The sequence below is a fragment of the Lissotriton helveticus genome, chromosome 1_1, assembly GCF_964261635.1.
Source record: "Lissotriton helveticus chromosome 1_1, aLisHel1.1, whole genome shotgun sequence".
Taxonomy (NCBI): Eukaryota; Metazoa; Chordata; class Amphibia; order Caudata; family Salamandridae; genus Lissotriton; species Lissotriton helveticus.
The window spans coordinates 1756113439-1756138621 of record NC_136057.1 but is presented as its reverse complement, the minus strand read 5'-3'; positions in this window follow the sequence as shown (position 1 = coordinate 1756138621).

Genomic DNA, 25183 nt, shown 5'->3' with positions numbered 1-25183 from the left:
GTAGCTCCGGATTCTGTGGGCACGCTCTGGGATCTCCCGGCTGTGCAAGGGCATTTCCCTTGTGGATCATGCACAGCATGTCCCCAAACTCAAAAAACCAAAACTGTGAGACCTTGGATACTCAGAAAACACACAAATTGTAACACTGAAAGAGTGATATACATGATCACATGCCTGTGTTCTCTGCGATATATTGGTATGACAATATGCAAGGTCAAACTACGTATTAAAAAGCATAAAAGCACCATCAGGTGCAACAAGCAATCCACGCGTTTGACAAATCACTTTCTCACATTGAAACATAAGGCAGAAGATCTTGTACTTGAGCAACCGTTCATTCCATCACATGTCAGTGACGCTGCAAAGTTTCTGTTTACCAAAGAGCACAAATGGATTTTTAAACTCGAGTGTGATAGGCAGGGGTTGAAAGATGAAATACCATGGGTCACATTGTAATAATCGCCAATATTAAACACTTGAAGAGAGTCTGTGTTGAGGGTGTCCATTCTCAACCATATTTGGCATACCTTTGACCTTGCCATGAATAGGCCATCATGGCCTGGTTACTGTACAGTTGATATAATGGTGTAGAAGACTTCTATTGAACAAACAACATAGCAAGTGCCTTTTAGCTCGAACCCCCTGTTTTGTTTGCTTTTCTGAATAGGAGTGCGTTTAGAAGAAGACTGGTTACGAAACATTGAGTCTGTGTTGCATTATATACTTCTTTGCAACATGATTTCTACAAAAACATGATATGCGACAAATGGAATAATTAGAGGCGTATCAGCCTTGTTGAGGATTACGTATATTAGGCAGTTTGTCGCTGAATTTCTCTTTGCAACATGGTTTGTATTAAAACATGATATGCAATAAAAGTAATATTCAGAGGCGTTTCAGCCTTAGTGAGGATCACATATATCAGGCACTCTTGCACGAGTTTTTGATAAATGAGACTTGACAGCTTTTAAGCATTTATATCTGTCGCACAAGAGTGCAAAAACAAGATTTTCTTTATAAAAACATTGAGGCATGTAGTTTGTCTGTGAGTAGAACTACATTACCCAGGCTTCCCTAGCCCGAGACCTAAGAGGCACATTGTGACATAGGGAACATGTGCAGTACTACCGGGAAGTAAAGAAGGCAGTGAGCACCATCCACAAGATGGTGTCTCTTCAACACGCGTGTAGGTGCGCATAAACAAGAGTCTCGAGACCACCCCTACCTTGTACTATACGCGCAGTAAGTCCAGGATGCTGCGCAAAGTTAATCACCCAAACCGGAGTGGTGGATTTATAGCGCACATGCAGAGAGAATAGACGGGACAGCACCTGTCTTCAATCAAGGTAAAGCAACCGCTATTTAAACAGACACGCCTTTCCGTCCGGTTACCTCCCCTTCCAGCTCAGTCCAGTTAGGGGTACCGACAGACAGGTAAGGAGGCAATGGGCTAACGGGCTACTTTTTCTCTGTTTGTTTCTATACTTAACTTGGTCACACTTTCCTGTGAAAGGGGTCTATGGGTTGATGGGTCTAGTGTCGACCACTTGTAAGAGGGTGCTCGGTATTAACAAGGATTCCTTACTACAGTATACATGGCTATATAAGATGCACGGTATTTTTGAAGTATTTTTGAAGTATTTTTTGGTGCTTTAGAATATGTGCCAAAGGGTTATAAGGTGTATTTATTATACTATTACACAATAAGCCATTTCAAAATAAAAAGACACAGGTATTTCATCAGAAGATATCTAGTGAGGGTGGTTTGGTCAAAAGAATGTATTCCTCCAAGCCATCTTTGTATGTAGTTTAAGCCCAGGATCATGCTGAGGCTTAATGCCTGTAGTGACACTAATAAGATTTTGTTATGAAAATATTTTACATTGGATCAACAGGGACCTTTGGATTTTGCTATCGGTCCGGTGTTCAATGTGACAGTGATATATTGACGCGATGGGTAACCATGTTTCAGAGGATCTCCACTCTGATTTTGATCTTTTTATGTTTACCTGCAATATAGAGCGGTGGCTCATTCCCTAAGCGGATGCCAGGTGAGGTGAGGAATACTTCCGCACAAAGACGGGTGATTGCAACTATATTTTGAAACCAATTTTTAGTGATATGTATACAGAGGTACTTGATATATTTGATAATATCAACATCTTTGAATTAGCAGTTTTAGAAAGATGTGAATTTGGACAGCATTTTGTTTATGTGTTAGGTCTTTAAATATTATATATTATATATGCATATTCTGTTTTTTTGTAAGAATGAGTCCAAGAATCCTGTGATATTGGACAACTTTCGGGATACACAGGTTATGGTTGTATCAAACCAACCATTTTCTTTTCAGATTTTGCATTTAGGTTTTACACACTGTATGCACAATATTGCAGTAGCGTTTCAATAAAAAAAGTAAGCATGGGCTGAAAATTCGTTCCGCTCGCGGAATTTGCAAATTTTTGGCAATTTTGCAATCTGCGAATCGTGCAAAATTGCCAAACAATTCGCAGTTCGCTAGTTGGTGAAATTTTTTGCTTGGTCGCGCTTCAAAAATACAATCTCGCGTGCGCGGCATTGACTTACCGTGATTCAGAGTTCGCCGAGTTGTTTTCCTCCCGTTTTGCGTGTGCTGTGCCATTTTGGATCTGGCTGCATGATCGCGCGAGACTTTTCGACAGCGAGTGGCTGCGTGATCGCGCAAGACTTTTCGACAGCGAGTACGTCATGGAGTCCCGCCATCTTGCACTGCGAGACTTTGAGAACGTGAATACGTCATAAGGTCCCGCAATCACGCATCACGAGAGTAACAATAGCGAATACGTAGATGTGACGCGCAGCTGACATGCGGTGGGAGATTTGAACAGCTCGCTTTCCTGAAGTCGCAAAAATTGCAATTTTGCACAAGAAATCTATCGTTGGCAGCATAAACCTTCTGAAAATGATGATTTGGATCAGAATAACAGATTGACATTTGGCTGTACTTTTTTGTGCAAGAAGTCCATTTGTGGGGGGTGGGAGAAAGGAAGTGCCCCAGATTCTCCAACTTCCTGTTTCGTTCCAGCAGGCTCCTCCCAGTGCTTTGTCCATGTCCTGGTCACTTTCATTTGGATCTGGAGCTGGAAGGATTACTCTTTGTGGCTGCTGCTGGATATTTGTATTTGAGGACTTTTTGTTTGGATCACTTTTGGATTTGAGATTTTACAAGTAAGTTGGTGTTGTTTGTTTGGGGCATTGCAGTTGCTGCAACTACAATTTATAAACTTTTTCACAACTTTAAAAGAAATATATTCTGGGTAGCCACAGTATCCAGTAGGCCCAGGATTAGTCATGGGTGCATGATACAACTGTTTCTGTGAGTTTTGTTGAACTTAAATATCATTTACGGCATGGATGGCATGAAATTGAATAGCTCACTGTTATATGTGGAAGTTTTTTTAATTTTGGGATGCGTGTTAAAGCCACACTAGCCAGTAGGCCCAGGGGTAGTCAGTGGTGCATGGACCAAGTCTTTCTGTGGGGTCTCTTGAATTTAAACATCATTGAGGGCATGGATGGCATTGGATTCAGGTGATTTTTGTGTGTATTTTGAGTTTTTGGGTGTTGTTGGGGCCTGGTCCAGGGCCTAGCCATGTGGGTGGGGGCCATTTTGAGGCCTGGTCCAGGGCCTGGCCATGTGGGTGGGGATCTAGGGGCCATTTTGAAGCCAGGCAGTGTGCTTTGTGCCATAAGCCTGCAACCAGTCTGCCTTGCTTTCATCCATTATGCCCAAGGGTACTCAGTGGTGCATGAACCAAGTTTTTATGTGGGGTATCTTGAATTTAAACATCATTTAGGGCATGGATGGTATTGGATTGAGGTGATTTTTGTGTGTGTTTAGATTTTTTGGGTGTAGTTGGAGCCTGGTCCAGGGCCTGGCCATGTGGGTGGGGCCATTTTGATGCCTGGTCCTGGGCCTGGCCATGTGGGTGGAGGTCTAGGGGCCATTTTGAAGCCAGACAGTGTGCTTTGTGCCATAGGCCTGCACCCAGTCTGCCGTGCTTTCATCCATTATGCCCAGGGCTACTCAGTGGTGCATGGACCAAGATTTAAACATCATTTAGGGCATGGATGGCATTGGATTGGGATGATTTTTGTGTGTATTTCGATTTTTTGGGATGTTGTTGGGGCCTGGTCCAGGGCCTGGCCATGTGGGTTGGGGCCATTTTGATGCCTGGTCCAGGGCCTGGCCATGTGGGTGGGGGTCTAGGGGCCATTTTGAAGCCAGGCAGTGTGCTTTGTGCCATAGGCCTGCACCCAGTCTGCCTTGCTTTCATCCATTATGCCCAGGGGTACTCAGTGGTGCATGGACCAAGTCTTTCTGTGGGGTCTCTTGAATTTAAACATCATTTAGGGCATGGATGGCATTGGATTGGGGTGATTTTTGTGTGTATTTCGATTTTTTGGGTATTGTTGGGGCCTGGTCCAGGGCCTGGCCATGTGGGTGGGGGCCATTTTGATGCCTGGTCCAGGACCTGGCCATGTGGGTGGGGGTCTAGGGGCCATTTTGAAGCCAGGCAGAGTGCTTTGTGCCATAGGCCTGCACCCATTCTGCCTTGCTTTCATCCATTATGCCCAGGGGTACTCAGTGGTGCATGGACCAAGTCTTTCTGTGGGGTCTCTTGAATTTAAACATCATTTAGGGCATGGATGGCATTGGATTGGGGTGATTTTGTGTGTATTTCAATTTTTTGGGTGTTGTTGGGGCCTGGTCCAGGGCCTGGCCATGTGGGTGGGGGGGGGGGGCATATTGAGGCCAGGCAGTTTTTGCCATAGGCCGGCAAGCTTGCGGGCAAGTAGACTTAGGGTTATGAATGGGTGCATGAAACAACCATCTCTGTGTGGTCTCTCCTATTAATTTAAACATCCATTTTTGATTAGGATTGCAATTTTTATTTTGGGTCTTTCCGTTTTTGGGTGTGTTGTGTTAATAATAATAAATGCCTAGTTGCAATAGTATTAATTGAAGCACGACATATGTAACATTTATTTAACTGATGTCCCTCTGGCATCTTTGCTTTTAGGTGCACAAAGACTGAGAACCAGGAATCATCCTCATCATCATCACTTGTTGTAGTGCCAGGAAGAAGTCCTGCTGCGGAGTGTGCACAACGTCACATCTGAAAAATTACAACTTCTACTTTCCTCGGCTTTGCTACTCTGGCACGGACGTGCGGTGTTACATGCTCTTCAAACTAACAATCTTCATCCAGTGACAGTTTACTCTGTCTACTCTACATACACCTATGCTATCTATGAGGAAGATACCATCCAGGCATCCATCCATTCAAAGTAAATGTCAATCATTCTTCTTAATGTCTCAACTGGACAAACCTTACTTTTTCTCACCGAAAAACACCCTTTTTATTTTATTTTGGAAACCGCCACCCATGCATCCATGCTTGACTTGCATTTGAATTTGACCCAAAGGATATATTGCGCACACATACAGTTTCTGTTTCACCCACCCAGGCAGTCCTCTTTTCTTTCTCCTTCCACCAATCCTTGCTTCAACCGGCCATGCATCAGATTCCTACCAGCCACCTCTGCCTGCATTCAAAAACACGTATCATTCTTTGCCAGTCAATAATTTAACTTGCTCGTCCTTTCTCCTTCCTTACACCCTTCTTTCCCTTTTTGTTCATCCCATCCATCAAGTTCCTATCTGATCTGACTTGGCTTCTCGATAAAACTTTGACAGCTGAGTTGAAGTCAAATTTAGAGGAGGCCATTGGTAACTCATCAACTCCCGCCGCTAATGCTGTGGCTGAAGCGAAGTCAATGGTGACTGTCTTCTACCTGGTTGATAAAAACTTAGTTCTAAATTTGTAAGTCTTCTTAACAGTAAAGTGTTCTTGTACTGTACAACATACACCCCTGCAGCAAGCCTACTCTGCAATCTCAATAAGTAAGGACTATATTAGCTTACCACTGCCCACCACTACCGTGGCATCCCCCACAGCAGTTCCTGCGGCCACTGGTGGCACCGCATCTGCCCCTGGAGTGACCGCCTCCGCGCTGGCCCCGGCACTGGTGTTTGTCTGTGCCGATGGTGTTCCGCCTAGAAAAAACATTTTATATTTTTAGATGCCATATACACCACTCCCTGTTTTGTCTAGGAATGAAAAAATGTTTTACTACATAAAGAAATTTAATTATTTGTAACTCTCTAGTCTAAACTAAAAATTCCCCTTTCGGAAGGGGAGGGTATTTTTATTTATGCTTAGCCATAACATGCTACACTTTTTGGCACAACTAATGAATGCTTGCTTTTTAACGCGCACCTTTTTTCTCATAACAGACAGAAGATTCCCTTCTACGAACAAGAGCAATATGTTACTCATCATCATCACCATCAGTACTTTAAGTTCCAACCAGGTGAGGGGTCTCCCACAATTAATGTGTAAATCAGCCACTGATCAGTTTTCATGAGTTCACCGTTTCTCTTCCATGAAGTTGATTTTAATAAATGTTTTATATAATGCACAATTGAAAATTATTATACAGAGTACACACAGATGTAGTTGTTTTACTTTTAATAAAGCTTTAAAACTTACATAGACTCTGTGGTTTTTAGTCATGAGTGAGTGAGCGAAAGGGTTTGCAATTTGCAAGCATGATTCCGTGACTCTGAGAGGTCGGGACTCTGACTCCTTAGTCTTATGTTCTGGGTTGTATAATCATTGGGATCATCGCTGCATTCGGGAGCTAAATAATGACTCTGACACACTAGCTAGTCAGTAAGGAGATTGGGGGTTCAACTTCTGTTATGACTGAGGTATGTGGAAAGTCTAACTGCGCCTATTATCACCGATGCTCTATTTCTTGTCCATAGTTCTTTTTTGTGCAGAATAGTCCCTGCAACAGTAGTAGTATGTCTTCCTATCCAATCAAAAAGTAAACTAGTATCTTATTCTTGGTGGCCATGGACATTTTATTGTTGGGAATTGTCAAAGCATAAACATTAAGAAGACTTCAATAGACATTATGGACAACCCAGAGGACTGCACTTAGTGCCTAGAGTTATTGCTGAAAAGGAGTTTTGTTTAACACCTTTTGCCAACCGTGCAAGCTTAGCTAGCTACACAGACAGACTAATAATAATAAATAATAGCAGCACAGAGACTCATAGTAGAGGCAGGATAAGAATTTCGAAACAGTCTACAAGAAGTTCAATACGAATTAGGAAAAAATAGAATTATGATAAATGTTTGGAATAAATAGGTGCTCTAAAAGTTAAGGAAGTATAATTATTAATATTAACAGGAAAACTTACTGGGGCCAGCAGAGGAGCCCTCGGCGGACCGATCCTGGCCTTCCTGCCGTTACCTCTCTCCTCTTGCCCCTGGCAGGTGCTGATGTACATGAAAGAAAGACACAAACATGGATGATTGTTGTCAACAAAATCAAACATTTAAAAAAAACAATAACAAATTATTTTGGGGAAATAAACAACAATTATACTAAATTTATTGACCAATCAGATGTGGTCTACTAGGATATTAGTATTGCTGGATTCGCGGACCGACTACTTGGAAAGTTAAGTAACTCACTAAACCAACTACAAAAAGGTTCTACTAGGACTGGCAGCACTCAGCAGCACGCGAAGTGACAGACACAGTCCGTCATGATTGGAGGCCACTAAAAAAATTGCATGACAAAGCACTCAAAAAAACAGGGAGTAAGCTGAGCGGTGCAGCAGCTTGGGAGCGCTGGCCTGTATGGCAATAAAACTTTACTTTTATTTACTACAATATTGATAAATAATTGTACATTTGAAGATTAATTCAAGCTAATTGCATAAATGTATATTTAACATTTATGTATTTTGTAAAGATGAAATTCGCAGTTTCCCCACTCCACCTGGTTCTCCTTCGATCTTCAGCTGGCCCCAATCATGTACGTTCAATCCCACACTCAAAATGTTATTATAGAAAAGAGTGACTTCCTAAAGGTACCATAGGCCTTAGTAAGAACAATGGGGCCCTTTAGAACCGTTCAGTAGTAAAAGACAGGAATGCTTTTGGGGCTGTGGGTCTTTAACCTCCCTGGGCTCTGTTGCCACTCCAGGAATGACAGCTACATCCCTGCAGGAGACAACAATCGAGAAATGGTCAAAATCTGCTAGATTTGAATGTGGAGCTGTGTAACAAGCACGAAGTGGAATGGGTCAGGTTTGCTAGTAAGATTCAAGATGGCAATCTTCACTTCCACCTGTGTTCTGGAAGCCTTCCCATACTTTGGTTTACACTATGGCAGACCACCCCTGAGCTCCAGCAGCTTCTCTCTGCTCTTGCTTGCGTTCGAACAGCATCCCTCTGCTCTTACTTGTCTTCTTTAGCTTCTCTCTACTCTTGCTTGTCTACAGGCAATTTTCCTCTGCTCTTGCTGGCGCTCTGGCTTTCATGTGTGCTCTGACACCTACACCCTACTGTTGCTTGTGTTCTGGCATCTTACCGCTGGTCTTGCTTGTGTTCTGGCAGCTGTTCTCACTTATTTTCTTTCAACTTCCTCCTACTCTTGCCTGTGCTTAAGCAACCACCATAGTGCATCAGCTGGAGTTGACATTGAATCACACACATACAATTACTTTGGATTTGTCCCTGAAACGAGTGCAGAGGACCTGATTCACAAAGATAAATTTAAACTCTGAACTCGTAAAATTACTAGTAGTAAAATTGCACTCTTTGTTTGTGAAAACAAAAACAGTATTAAACTTACTACTTACTTTTGTGAATCAGGCCTAGAGATTTCACCATCTGGATATAGCATGCGGATATAAAATAGCCTATTTATTCTGCACTAAAAGTTCAAACGTAGACCGAAAACGGAAAACGGAATCATAGGAAATACAAAATGGAGCACTGACCCCCCCTCCTCCTCCCCCACACACACACATGTTGAACAATTTGCGATGAAGTGGGGTTTGAAGTAGAGAATGAATTGAAGGCTTTTGTAAATTGACTTTGAAGAGGATTTTAATGAGAGGATTACAGATTTCCAAAAATGAGTCCTCCTGGTTAAGAGAGTGGGTGGGCAATGCAATGCCGTAGTAGAGGGAAACGTAGGGTCGTGGAGTGCTATGTGGTATGTTATGTTATGTTACAATCAAGGACATACATGTGAAGGAGGAGAGACAGGGGTGCTTGAGAGAGGCTTGGGTGTGTAGTAAATGATAAGAAGAGGTTATAGGAGAATAGTGTGTTAACTAGGAGAGAAGCAGCTTCTGAGTTCATGGTGGTGTACAAGAACAAATAGGCCTGCTGGAGCTGCCCAGTGACTTGGTTTGGAATTGACTCTTAAGAGCTGATGAAAACACTGGAAAATGAGGGGAATTCCCGAGAAGCAGGGGGTCTGTGACATATCAAGCAACAGAACAGTAGAGGGATAAAGGGGTCGTGAAACAACAGGTCTGCAATTTAAAATGGAGTCGAGGAAAGCTTTAGCAGTCGAGTGGTTAATGGGAAAATGCTTGCCAAAGTATGCCAGGGCTGTGAGCACTGGAGAAATGTGGGGTGGTCATATTTCTTATAGGAAAGAGATGTTGAAATTGAAATTGAAATTGAAATTGAAAATTGAAATTGAAATTGAAATTAATTTATATCGCGCAACTAAAACCGTGAGGTATCAAGGCGCCTAACAAAACAAATAAAAAAAATGGCAAATCAAGCTACAGGTATGCGTGCGCAAAAAGGCGAGTCTTCACGGCCTTTCTAAATAACTGCAAGGTAGGAAGAGACCTCAGTTCCCCCGGGAGAGCATTCCACCACTTAGGTGCCAAGGCGGAATAGGCTTTGCCGCCCCATCTCGCTTTTCGAATGCGCGGAACTGATAGAAAGGCCTTGTTTGAGGAACGTAAGGTCCTGCAAGGACTGTAACGCGACAGGATAGACCCAATTCCTAAAAGGCTATTTTTTACTAAAGCCTTGTAGATAAGGCACATGGCCTTAAACACGATACGGTCTTCCATGGGGAGCCAATGAAGTCGTTTTCTGGCCAGGGTGGCCGAGGTGCCTCGTGGTAGATCCAGAGCAAACCTAGCCGCTGCGTTCTGGACCACCTGCAAGTGCTGCAGCAGACTTTTATTCAGTCCCGCATACAGCGCATTGCAGTAGTCCAGACGAGAGCCCACTAGAGCGACTGCCAGTTGTTTCCTAGCCTGCTGCGAGAGATAGTGCCTGATCTTCCTCAGTATGCGGAGGATGCCCCAACAGGTAGAGATGGTCCTGTTTACCTGCTGACACATATCGAGGGTTGGATCGATCACTACCCCAAGATTTTTAGCAGATGCGGCAGGGACAGGACATGCTCCCAGTGAGTCTGGCCACCAGTCGGCTGACCATACCTCCTCCTTACCTCCGAACACCATCACCTCCGTCTTCTCCCCATTCAGTTTTAGCGAATTGTGAATCATCCACTGTCCGATTGCCTCCATACAAGATCTAAAATTGGAGGCTGTCGGAAAAACTGGCTGGGAGAGAGAGACGAGGATCTGGGTGTCATCCGCATAGGAGACTACCTCCATCCCAAAAGATCTAACTAGTCTAGCAAGGGGGGTCACTTAGATGTTGAAAAGGGTTGGACTTAACGCCGACCCTTGAGGGACCCCACATTGCACAGACAGGGATGGAGATAGAAAAGTACCCAGCTTCACTCTTTGCTCTCGTTGATCGAGGAAAGAGGTAAGAAGAGCTAGTGCCTCCCCCCGAATCCCAATCTCCCTCAGGCGAGATGTTAAGACTGAGGGAGAAAGGGTATCGAAGGCGGCTGTAAGATCTAAAAGGATCAGGAGGGAGGTCTGTCCCCTATCCACACACATACGGATATTATCCAGTACTATGGTGAGGGCAGACTGGGTGCTATGTTCCCTCCTGAAACCATGCTGGGAAGGATCTAAACAGCCAGAATTTTCCACGAAGGCAACAAGATGTTTGTTCAGATGGATTTCTAGCATCTTCGCAGGGGCTGGGAGCAGTGAGATGGGACGGAAATTCTTTAGTACCCCAGGGTCGAGAGAGGGTTTCTTGAGCAGAGGTTTTACTACTGCATTTTTCCACTGTTGAGGAAAAGTACCCTCCCTCATGGCCCTATTCATGATGTCTACAAGAGGGGGTAAAAGAGAATTCCTACACTGCTTCAAGATCTTAAGCGGGCAAACATCCAGAGGAGAGGCAGATTTAATTTTATCAAGAAGTGTCTCTGCATCATGTAGGGAGAGAAAAGGAAAGGATTCCAGGTAAAATGCCTGAGGTCTCTCCGAGAGAGCAGGGTCCAGGGCAGCGGGGACAACGGGCTTGGCGGTGACAGGTCTCAGTAACTCTAAAGCAGCATAGATGTCCAGGATCTTAGTGTGGAAAAAAGACGCTATGTTGTTACAGAGCTCCTGGGACGCAATCACCGGGTCGGGGATCTGCAGGGTGGTAAGGGAATCCGCTATCCTGAAGAGCTCTTTAGGAGAAGAAAGTGAGGAAGTCAGAGCAGTAAAGTGTTCTTGTTTTACCCTGATTACTTCCAGTTTGTACTTTCTTATCAAGATCTTATGGGTATCCTTATCCCTTAAATCCCAGCTGGTATGCCATAGACGCTCCTGTCCCCTGACTTCTTGTCGGAGTAATCTTAAATGCTCCGTAAACCACGGGGCTGAAGGTCTTTTTCTGGCAGAGTAGCATGGCCGAGTAGGGGCCAATACTTCCAAGGCCTCAGTGATGGTCTTATCATATTGTAGGACAGCTGACTGGACATTGTCCCCCAGGGAAGAAGGCATACTCGATATCCAAGGTATAAAGGAACCTTCCTTAATATTATTCAGATTCCTACGTAATTCCGTTTTACTTGGAATATTTCTAAGGCCATCCAAGATTGGACAGGACATAGTAAATGGTACTGCCAGGTGGTCTGACCATGACAGAAAGAAAGGATCTTTTACTGTCAACCTCAGATCGTTAGAAAAAATTCCATCGAGCGTATGTCCTGCTCGATGAGTGGTAGCTTTCACCAATTGGGAGAATCCACAAGCCGACATAACATCCAGCAGGGAGAGAGTGTCATGAGTCTCTATCAGCTCGAGATGGAAGTTAAAATCTCCCAGAACCGTTAAGTTTTCACAGCCAAAATAAGGCTCTAGGATATGGAGCAGTTGCTGTCCAAAGTCGGCTCTAGGGCCTGGAGGGCGATAGACCAAAAGTCCATTAAATGTAAATTTATGGGGGCCTGTCAAGGAGAAATAGAGTGCTTCAAAGGTATCCCTAGAGACCTTAACCGATGTGATAAGGCAATGGAAGCACTCCTTGTAAAGAATAGCTAACCCCCCATCCACCCGGCCTGCTCTATCATGCCGCGCCAGGCAATACCCTTCTGGGACTGTTTTAATAAGGTCAGGGCCAGAGGATTCCTTAGCCCAAGTCTCCGTGACAAAGACCAACAACGGCTTTCTGTCAAGTACAAGCTCCTTAAACATAATGCTATTCTTAATGAGTGAGCGAGCATTAACGAGGATACAGTCTTCTTGCCCCGTGTTGACTCCTATATCCACATGGGGGTATGATAGACAAGTAGAGGGAGGCACACCAGGACCACTAGGGTATGAAATAAAGCAGCCGCTGTGATAAATAAGGTGAAATATTCAGCATTAGTGAATGGATTCACCCAAGGAGAACTGTTCAAGAAACTGAGAGCATACTCAGTCCTGAGTCTTTGGTGGGAGAGAGGGGAGACTATGATTCCCTCAGCACAGAAGGGGTACCAGTAAGACCCCCCACTACCCTATATTTCTCAATAGCTACCAACATGTTTTAAGACATGTTGCAGAATGAGATGGTAGACTAACTTTCAATTTTCTATGTTTTGATAGGATAGAAGACTCATCACATAGCTACAATTCTATCGTGCTCATGTTCTGCTGTCTTTATTGTAAAACACTATAGTGAAATAATATGTCCACCTGAATGAGTTTTTGCTGATGAGAAGACAGGGATGTATTATTGTGTTTTTATCTAGGAACCTAAATCGATATTTCTATTTTATGCCCTTGTCCGGTTATAATCAATAATATCCCTACAACGGCATAGTAATCATATCCATATTCAGTCGTAGCACATGCTGTCATATTAAGCAAGGCTACTTCCCCTGCCTCCTACAAAGCACAGCGAGTTCTCTAAACAAACCAAACCTCCAGCAACCTGGGAAATCCCCCTTGCTTTTGTTTTGATTTCATCCTAGAACTCCTGTAAAGCACTGTAAGAACGGCCAATTCTTAGTGTCATCTTTATTGACGTCTTATGTCCAGCCTTACGTCAAACCGGCACCTTTCAGGTATAAATATACCAACGTTGCCTTAAGCAAACACACGGTGGTGGTTTTGGAGGAGCAGAGCAGCTATCTACTTGCCCGAGAGCCAGCTGATGCGAGAGCCCACGGACGCTGCCCCTCCCTTTTGACGCACTGAGAGAGACGCTGTCTCTTTTCTCCTGCCGAGAAATCCAGCTCCGGTGTTTCCAGATACCTTCGCGGGTTACTGGGATATCGAGTCCTGAGAGAGAGATACAAGACCTCCTGCTTTCTAATTACCCAGGTACGGAGCTGACTAAACCCTTAAAGAGAATTCTTGAGTCAGATTCTTGGCAAAAACCAACTTAACTTAAACTGCTACTTATTTACTCCTTCCCACGTATTAGGCTTAGGTCAGGTACACAGGGGTAGGCGTATTTAGAAGCACCAATTGAGTACGTTAGTCAATGTATGTATGTATATATATATTATCTATTTTAAAGTATCATATGGCTAAGAAACCAAATCAATGCTTTTACAGTATTATTTTATAATCCTCCTTTTACTGTACGCACTTTACTTTACTATGAGTATTGCAATTGTGGCAATTCATTTCTCTTGTATGAGGAAGAAGACTGCTCAATAAATTACACCTTTTTATTGAAAACGCCCGTCTCTCTTTTCTCTGCATTCTGGTGAAACTAAGTACGCACATTTGACTGAGTGAAATAGCTGTCTATTGTTTTCACACGACTCTAGAGATACACTCTTATTCTGAGGGAGCAAAGTTGTCATGTTATATGGTTGTCGAAAGCTAATCCCTTCTTGTCTATCCAGGGAGGTTAAACTCCTCCTCGTTTATTCGAGAAAGTTTCTAGTGACCTCTGAGCTAGCTGGCAAACCTTAAGTCTAATATAGTCAGTAGAGACCTAGTTAACCTCAGTCCTACGTCTACACTGCTGAATATATTATTCCAATGCGCAGAGCCTATTGGGAATATAGGAACTACACTACATGGCGCCCAACGTTTGGTAAGGCGATAAATCTAACGCAAGACGTTAGAGTAACTCAGTCATGCTTTTTCACACAGACCATTTTTCCCGTAAATACGCCAAAAGAGTGGAGTGGGTAAAAGGTTAAAATCCGCCGAAATTAGTAGGAAGAGATTCCTATGTATAGTTTTTGGTTTAGTCAACGTTGAAGGATACAGTGTTCCAAAAATATTGTGCACCTAATCTTTGTTTCCTTGAAACTTGATCTGCAAACAAAAACCTTTCTGCCAGTAAAATGGGGGAAAGTGAAGAAGAAAGGGAGGCAGCTAGAATAGCAGCTCAACTCCTAGAGGATGACACGAGTCTCCTACTGAATGACCCGAATGCTATAATCATTCCGGTCAACATAAGAAAAACTATAACTCTTAAACTTGTAGAAAATGGACTAACACCGAGAGGTGGAACAGTCGTATTCGTAATTGAGGCCCATGAATATCGGCAGACAGAGGTATTCTACACATGGATAAACTTTCCAGCAGCAAATGCTGTCACACACGACTTCCACTATTACAAAATAGAGGAACCTCCGGAAGAGTACACTCCTTTCGAGGAGGTGGAAATCCCATTGAAATACCAAGAACACCTGCTCTGGTTTAAAGGCGCCCTAAAACATAATAATCACATCACCAGGCTCGGTCCACTAGGTAGACCAGGAGCAACGTGGCCGGTTCTAGCCAGCTACACACCACATCCAGACATCGAAAAGATGTCAGACCGGGAACTTTTAGCCCAGCTAAAAGTACTAATTAAAATACATAGACAATTAGTCCAATATGTAATGCGGACTTCAACACTCCAACCAGCTATTAACATTCCACAACTGACCCCTCATCAGGGGAACACAAACAAAATTACACCACAGAACATACAGTCATGTCTGGGTAAAGTACCCGAAAAACGGGAACAAATTCCATTCTGGTTAGCACAAAAAATCACTCAAATAGAGGCAGTATTTCCGGATACTACCCCTACTGAGAAACACAGAATTCTGACTATCTGTCTTCCAATGGGGATCGCACCACATGTGGAGGACTGTGACACTTGGGGCACAGTCTTTGCTTCCATTTACACAAAAACACATGGTGTTCCGTCCATGGCGATAATACCAGATGTACTAAGACAGATTCAAAATGAATACGGTGCAGAACCTGCTTTAACTCTGGATATGAAATTACTGAAAGACTTCAGGCAGGTCTCGGCTATATTATTAGCCAACATAAAAGGAGAAGCAGCATCTGTGGCGATCCGCCAGAAATTGAAAGAAACAGATATAGCAGACCAACCAATTGAACTTGCCAGAATCATAGAAAAATCCTATGAAGAACTAGGAAGAGATAGTTTGGGTGGGAAACCAGTAAAACCCCAACTAACTGAAAATCCTGAAAAGATATTTATTAAAAATAATCTAAACACTCCAAAAAAGAGCTGGGATGGAAATAAACAATCCACTCCCAAAGAAAAAAGATTCCAGTCCAGAGGAAGGTCTCCTCGGCGGAGAGAAAGATCTCCGGACCAAGGACACTAGTCTCCCCAGAGGGAGCCCTCTGAGAAAAGATACAACCTTAGAAATAGGGATAATCTGAAAAAACCTGATAGATAACAAGACATTGATACACGTCCCTCTCGATCTTTTCAGACTTCCTCGCAGAAATCGGAAAGAAGAGGACGGTCAGAACACAGAGAAGAGCACGTCAAGTCCAAAGACAAGGAACCTGCTCATCAAAGTAAAAAATTACAATGTCCAAGAAAGAAGGTAGCCAGCATTAAAATAGTTAAACATGCAGAGGATACTGAGGACACAACTGAAAAACGGAGAGGGGGCCCAGACAATGCTAGACAGTGCAGCAGAAGTGACCATAGCTCGCAGGATCCTGATGAATCATCTGGAGACAGTGGACACGAATGAATACATTCAGGTGGAAACTGCAGATACCAGAGTTAGCGAACCTCATAAAATATACGAGATAACATTACGTACAGAGGGAGATAAGGCTAGGAAAGTAAGGGGTCTATTTTGGGATAACCTTTCCAAAGGCTATGACATCCTTTTAGCTGAGAAAGACTGGCCACCAGAGTTTGTCAGGGAGTGCCCTCATGGCGAAGATTTGATTATGCCTGCCTTCTCAAATCATATTCCAATTCATAAAAAATATACATATGCAAGAAAATGGGCAGAAGCCCAAGCTCCTGCATTATATAAAATTCATGTAGGATGGGATGAGGACTAACCTCCTCACAAAATCCAATTAAAATGTGAACCAACTGCACAAAGGCAGTACCCAATTAAGCAAGAAGCTAAAAAACAGGTCAGGGAGATCTTAGATCAACTTGAATACCAGGTGGTGATTGAAACATGCACCTCACAAATGAACAATCCTTTGTTTCCTGTCTCCAATCCAGACGATTCATATTGTCTAGTTTTGGACTACAGACACCTTAACTCATGTTGCAAGACATTTGCAGTACAAAACTCACACAGTGCAGCACTAATGAATAACATTGTGCGCAACAAATACAAAACAACATTAGACATCTCTAATGGATTCTTTTGTCAAAACATAGCACCTGAAAGCAGGTATTTGACCGCTTTCTCAATAATGGGGTTGCAGAAAAATTTCTGTTGACTTCCACAGGGATTCAAGAATAGCCCAGGATTATTCTCAGCAAGGGTAACAGAGTTACTACAAATGTATGATGATGAAGCATTATCTTACGTCGATGACATCTATTTGACAGATGATGACTTGGATACTCACTTGAAAAGAGTGAACACCATAATACTTGGGTTCGCAGCAGAGGGTTACAAATTCAACTTTAAAAAGTCACGAATTGCCCATCTAACTGTCCTGTTTTTAGGATATGAATTATCAAGTGAAGGTAAAAGCCTAGCAGACAATTTCTTAGAGAAGTGTGCTGTACTCCAAGCACCTAAAACGCTGAAGAACTTACAATCAACACTAGGTTTCCTGAATTTCGGAAGAACTTACATTTTAAATTATGCGGAGAGGGTTAAACCTCTCTATGAATTAATAAAACCTGATTTTAAACCAAGCAATTGGACTCAAAAACACACAGAAATTTTGAGATCATTGAAAACAGACATGTTAGCTAAAACAAAATTACAAACTCGCGATAATACACGCAACCTTGTAATCCGAGTCATCCCAGGAAGATGCGGATTCACGTACCTAACCTCTAATGAGGGAGAAACGGTACCAATAGCATACAAATCACACTTGTACACACAAGCTGAAAAAGCATTCAGTCTTGCGGAAAACATTGTAAATGTGGTTCAAACAGCTGTAGCAAAAGAAAGAGCCCAAGCCCAAGGCAAAAGGATAACTGTTTTAACAGCAGAATCAGCCTTCGAGGCATTAACAAGCCCACGTAATGTAACTACCGTGGCATTAGATCCAAAATGGATACAATGGGAAAATTCACTTGCTACAGAAAAAGTGAAATACTATTTTGACCCGGAAATGAAAAAATTAAAATATCTAACATATGAAAAAGAATATCCTCTGCCAATCGAAATTCTGCCCATTCAACTTTACGCCTGTGTAATATATACAGACGGATCTGCTCAACCCTCAGTTTGGGGAAAGCAAGCTTACAACGCTACGTGCTCGGTTGTTAAAAACCGGTGGCACGGAGGTAAATTGAGACCACTGGTAACTATGTCTCAATCTGTAAAAGACAATTCAGGTCAACAAACTGATTTATTAGTTTTAAAAATGGCGCTCGATATTGCCGATCGCGAATTCCCCACACTAATAGTATGCGATTCGCATTACTGCGTCAAATCCTACAATAATGATTTGCAGATCTGGGTTCAAAACGGTTACAAAGATGACACAGGTGCCACAATAAAGCATAAAAAGCTTTGGGAACAGGTAGTTCTTTTGAAGAAAGAACTACAAAAGTCTCACGTGATACATACACTGAGTCATCAGCGTGATGGCGTTCACGTTGCAGGGAATTCATTGGCTGACACAGCCACAGCGGAAGCAACTAAACCGGCTTCCGTAGCCACAAAAAAGCGTTCAGAAAAATACATAGACAGGGAAACCATGCTGGCGGTGAAAACGTCTTGAAAAGGCGACTGTGCAGCATTACCCGTGAACTATCCACTCAATTATACATACATAATCGATGCAAACTCCGTTCCTTTGGCTCGAATCCCTGGAGTGGGGGATAGAGTAATTCCAAACACGAACAGGAGAATCCTATTAATAGCAGACGCACATATGGGAGAAGGTCTAGGGCATCGAGGGATCTTGAAATCTATGAGAGAATTACAATCAGAATACTGGTGGCCGGGAATGAGCCTGCAAAACTACAAATTTGCAATAAGCTGTCCAAACTGCAACAGAGATCGCAGTGGCGAACTGCCCGGAGTTTTGCCAGGACCCTTCTTTTAGATAGCATAAGACTATCAATACGAAATACCCAGAAAAAATGCGTCCCATTAATATAATTTAAGACTAAATTCACTTAATAATGTAGACACCAGCACTCGGCTGACGTCAGAACTGTTATAAAAGATTCGCGAGTCTATATTGGCACATATGCAATTGGCATGCTACATTCTGACCAGGGTCCTGCTTTTAGCTCTCGAGCTTATAAGGAGGCCATGACCAGCATAGGCATTGCATTGTGGTACTCTTGTCCCTTCCATCCTGAGGGAATTGGGAAAGAAAAAACCGAGACATAAAGCAATCTATAACGGCGAGGGTATTAGGTTCGGGTGATGGGTGGGTCCAACATTTAACAAGTGTCCAACGTAGTCTTAACAATCTGCCAAGAAATTCTCTAAAAGGTTTCAGCCCGTACGAACTATTGTTCGGTACTAGAATGCATATTCAGGACTTAGATAGTCAGACTTCAGTGGTAGAAGAAAAATGCTTTGATATCAAAGATCGTTTGGCTATTTTACAGGACTTAAATGAAACAAGAAAAGACCTGAGCGACATAAAGCTAAAACAGCAGCCAACAATCACTGAAGATAAACCACCTGTCCCAGCAAGGCCTGTCAGGATTCCAATGATTGGGGATCTAGTCAGAGAGAAGATTGCGGTGAAGAAGGAATTTGGGCTTTCTTACAGAAAAGCAGTACCTGTCTTAGCTGTCAGCGGAACAAGATCAGTTATACTACCGCCCCTTGCTGGTATAAAGGAGAACCGAGTTGTATCCATCGAACTGGTAAAACCACAATCATGTGGCCAATAATAAGCAGTAGGCCCAGTGGACTCCCAAGAAGTAGCAGAACACCAAAACTTGCTACAATACCAAGAGGTTCAAACTGAGAGACTAATCACATTTGATAAACCTGCAGTGAATAAAAAAGGACTATGCAACAATGCCATGGAACTTGTGCCTCTTGAAACCCAAATTGCAACAGTTTGTCAAGAAACACCAGTCTACAACGATGTAGCCTCAGCCTATGCTAATGAAACAAAGAAAATTCCAAAAGCAAAAGAAAATCCGGAAGCGATTCCAACAATTGACAGAACTGCATCTGGCTACTTCATCAATTTCGATGACTTTTCTGAGGATCCAAGCGAGCCTGAAGAACAGCCAACAACTAAAACTTTTAAAGACAAAGCAACAGAACTCTTTCATCAACTCAAAGAAACCTATCTGATTTCTCCATGGATTGAATTTTGGATTGTGTTAGGTGTACTTTTCTTCCTGCTTTGGCTCATCATGGTTCTTTGTTTGGGAAAATTCATTGAGGGAAAATACAGTAGAATGGACACAGCAAGTCAGAACATCAACTTGGTCCTAAAGCCACACAAGTCATCTCACATCGAGAAAAGAGAACTTTCATCAGTGAATGTGACAGCCAATCCAATACCCGGTGGGGTAGCTTGGGACAAAACTGATTACGAAATCTATGGCCCGGTCGAGCTCTTGAAATATCCACACCAGTTTAAGGTTTCATTAAGTGACTTTGTAAAACCGAGTACATTCTCTGATGATTGGGACTTTGAAAGTATTAATGATATGATGTCAGATTTAGTAATGTCAGCAAAATTTACAGAACATGATTATTTACAGGGTTCATCTAATTATGAAGAAATGTACTGCTACAACCACTTTGCACATCATTATTTGCATAAATCTGCTCAACCTAGAATTTTTTTTAATTGTAATCAATGGGAACATTGTGCAACTCCTCCAAAAGGTAGTTCGAAAACATTTTACGAGAAATTCCCATACTTCTCAGGGTTTAACACAAGTGATGCAGAAACGTTTTATTTCAAAATGTTAAATGAGACAGGAATGAAAACAATGCTGACAAACACTAAATTAATCTATTCAGAAGCATTTTATGAAAAAATGAATACATTTGGTTTTGATTTTTGGAAAAACAACATTGAAACAAAAACCATCTGGGGTACCAAAGATTGGCAGGTCCAAGGTATAGAATCATTATTTAGAGCCTGCATGATCCCAGAACAAATAATATTCTTGAATGACACCATTCAACAGACAACCTGTCTTGGCCTAGCCAAGATAAAAGATTTAAACAAACTGTCTATTCCAAAGCCAACACCTGACAGTAAAAGCACTACAGCTGTTGAGATAGACGTATCCCATATTTTTAACCAAAACAGAACACATCCTGATTTGGAAAAAATGGTTGATCTGGCCCACAGACACAAATAACTGTCAAGATAGATTCCTGAACAAATTACAGGGGTTCAAATTGACCAGGCCAGACCCTAGATACTCCCAGAGACAACATCCAGGGATAGTTACAACATACAGTGTAGGAAAACTCTGCCTCGAATGGCTACAGAAATCCACACGGGCAGAAATTAAGCAACACTTGACTTTACTTAAAGATGGTGCTGACTTGCGTGATTTTATAATGGGACCACGCAAACAGTGTCAAAAACGTTTCATAGCGGCCGGTGTATACGCTGCATACAACGAAGCTTGGAAAGTAATGCAAATTGAAACAGCAGAGAAAATACGGGAAATTGACCGTATTAATTTGGAAAAATCACTTTCTGTTGTGGACAATGGGTTAATGACTCTGTCTACCAGAACAGAATATATTCACTGGACAGTATTGTATCATCTACTATTGATATAATAGAGCAGGACTTACTAATGTTACAACATGGTCAGTCCCAATTACGTTCTATTGTACAGCTTGGCTGGACGTTGCAAAATCTGCGTTCAGGCTACGTGCCCTGGCGTTTAATCAACACAACGTCATTATTCTCTATCTTTAACCTTACTGATACACAAATCAGTTTGGCACAAAAAGGAGCAGAGTATACAATTCTGAGCATTGAAAAACTTGAGAGATTACCACTGACAATGTCAGAAAGACCAGTCATTGAATGGATAATACACGGAATAATAACAATTCCGATAACAACTTTCCAATTTAAATACTGTCAAAAGTATATACCAGCAGGCCAGTATGAAAGGTTGGGTAAAGGGTACATTAAGTCATCATGGAAATTACCTTACACACACACATGTTATAGTGAAAAGGAACAGAATGTATTTCTTAGTGGTAACAATTGTAAACGATCACTAAGTGGTATACTTCTGTGTCAAGGTATTAACTTGCATGGGGCCTGTGAGGGGACTTCAAATAACCTTTCATGTCACCAGCATGGCATACCTGCAACTCGAATAGAGCCATTCTTTAGACAGCTTTCTAACGGGAGCTATATTCTAATAGTGGACAACAGATGCCGTGGCATGGTGCCAGGAAAAGCTTATCTCGTGAGCGTTAGTTCCATGGTCACTTGCTGTATGCAAGTATTGTATCCAAACAGCACTCCAGACAGGGAGGTGAAAATTTGGCCTTTTTTGAATATCTCTTCTCTTCGAATTGATACTTTAAGCAGAATGAAGTCTGTTCTTTTACAGACAACTGTGCCCTTGACGTCATCAAAAGAAACGTATGATCTGCAAGTTGCAAGGACAACGGCAGAGATACATACCCTTTTATCAACAAATTGCCCCCTGCATTTCGCAGAAATGCTAAGCCAAATCCTAAATATGTATGTATCTCACATGTATTTAAGACAATTTTTTCGGGACTGTTAACACCCTTCAAAACAGTTCTGGGCATTTTTCCTAATTTTGTCCATTCTGTCTTTGGCGGCCTACCACTTCTGTTGGGACTCGTAGCAGGCATTTTATTTTTGATACTTCTGCTTCGATATGGCAAGCCAAATCGCAGACAAGACTCCAGCAACGATGGAAGAAACGATCCTAGCTATACGCTATCGGGACCGCATAACTAAAGTCCTTGGATTAGCCCGGCAAAGAGATCTGAATATGACCTGGTTTTTTTCATTCAGACCCATCTGGCAGAATTGCATCTTACCTGTGCTTCGATGTATGCTATGCGGAGAAGAATGCGTGTTGGACGTCTGTCTTACACTACCATCAGCAGTACCTTTGGATACAGATACTTTGCTAAGTCCTGTAACGGCTCATGCATTGTGTTGTCCCCAGCGGCTATCCATTCTGATGACGGCATTCGTTGAGACTTTACCACTGCGATTAGAGGGTAGTGAAGTACGAGATGAGAGCAACATCACCCAGATACGACCTTCTGTGAGCATTGCTGATCCTGACATCGATGATAGCAATCATTCTCACGACTGCACAGTTGCGGCATTTTCCAACTTGGTCAAACTTTCACCTGAAGCGGTAAACCACTTTTGTGAAAGTCTGTCTGAAATTATGTTCTCCCCTGAACAAAAAGAATAACTTTTAAGCAAACTAGTACACAGAGTTCCCTGAACTCTGAATTCGGCCTTCGGCTTTGATAAACAAAAGCTACTGAACATATTTGGAACTATATTTTTTCTCTCTCCCCTGAAAGCGAAATTATTTTTTTCCCGATTCCAAAATATTTACCTTTTTTCTGGCACATGTACTCTGCTTAAAGTAGAACTATTCTTAGAGAACAGAGCTTCTATTTTTAGGAACTCTAGAGACTATATATTACCTCAGCCTCTAGCACATTTACAGCAACTGTATTTTTATGTGATGGAATGGTCTCGACCTTCTTTTCTGTATTAAGAGCCATTTCATGTGTAAATTTTGCAAATCATTCATGCTGATATATATATGCATCTTTTTTACTGAATGATTACACTGCTTGAAAAGCGTACAGTACCAATAATCTTTGTTCATGTATTTCGTATGCACCATTTCAAATGCAAAAAATGTATTTTGGGGTGGGTTGGAATACACATGCACCTTTAAATGTTTACTATTGCTTAGTTTTAGTAATGATGGACATTAGATCGTGGAGTGGGTATTGTGTTTTTATCTAGGAACCTAAATCGATATTTCTATTTTATGCCCTTGTCCGGTTATAATCAATAATTTCCCTACAACGGCATAGTAATCATATCCATATTCAGTCGTAGCACATGCTGTCACATTAAGCAAGGCTACTTCCCCTGCCTCCTAGAAAGCACAACGAGTTCTCTAAACAAACCAAACCTCCAGCAACCTGGGAAATCCCCCTTGCTTTTGTTTTGATTTCATCCTAGAACTCCTGTAAAGCACTGTAGGAACGGCCAGTTCTTAGTGACATCTTTATTGACGTCTTATGTCCAGCCTTACGTCAAACCCGGCACCTTTCAGGTATAATTATACCAACGTTGCCTTAAGCAAACACACGGTGGTGGTTTTGGAGGAGCAGAGCAGCTATCTACTTGCCCGAGAGCCCAGCTGATGCGAGAGCCCACGGACGCTGCCCCTCCCTTTTGACGCACTGAGAGAGACGCTGTCTTTTCTCCTGCCGAGAAATCCAGCTCCGGTGTTTCCAGATACCTTCGCGGGTTACTGGGATATCGAGTCCTGAGAGAGAGATACAAGACCTCCTGCTTTCTAATTACCCAGGTACGGAGCTGACTAAACCCTTAAAGAGAATTCTTGAAACAGATTCTTGGCAAAAACCAACTTAACTTAAACTGCTACTTATTTACTCCTTCCCACGTATTAGGCTTAGGTCAGGTACACAGGGGTAGGCGTATTTAGAAGCACCAGTTGAGTACGTTAGTCAATGTATATATGTATATATATTTTATCTATTTTAAAGTATCATATGGCTAAGAAACCATATCAATGCTTTTACACTATTATTTTATAATCCTCCTCTTACTGTACGCACTTTACTTTACTATGAGTATTGCAAGTGTGGCAATTCATTTCTCTTGTATGAGGAAGAAGACTGCTCAATAAATTACACCTTTTTATTGAAAACGCCCGTCTCTCTTTTCTCTGCATTCTGGTGAAACTAAGTACGCACATTTGACTGAGTGAAATAGCTGTCTATTGTTTTCACACGACTCTAGAGATACACTCTTATTCTGAGGGAGCAAAGTTGTCATGTTATATGGTTGTCGGAAGCTAATCCCTTCTTGTCTATCCAGGGAGGTTAAACTCCTCCTCGTTTATTCGAGAAAGTTTCTAGTTACCTCTGAGCTAGCTGGCAAACCTTAAGTCTAATATAGTCAGTAGAGACCTAGTTAACCTCAGTCCTACGTCTACACTGCTGAATATATTATTCCAATGCGCAGAGCCTATTGGGAATATAGGAACTACACTACAGTATTGTTGTATCTCCTAAATTTGTGTGGAGGTTCATATATTTCCTTCTCATCTAGTTCTTGAGTTACTTTCAACGACAGAAGCAAATTGTTTCTGCATGTCTTTCAAAAGTGCTTCAAGCGCCACCAACCTCCAGATTAGTGCACCCATACCAGGATAAAAGCTGTATATATTTGTATCTAGAGAGGAAATCCCCAGCCTTTGCCTTAAGTGCCTCC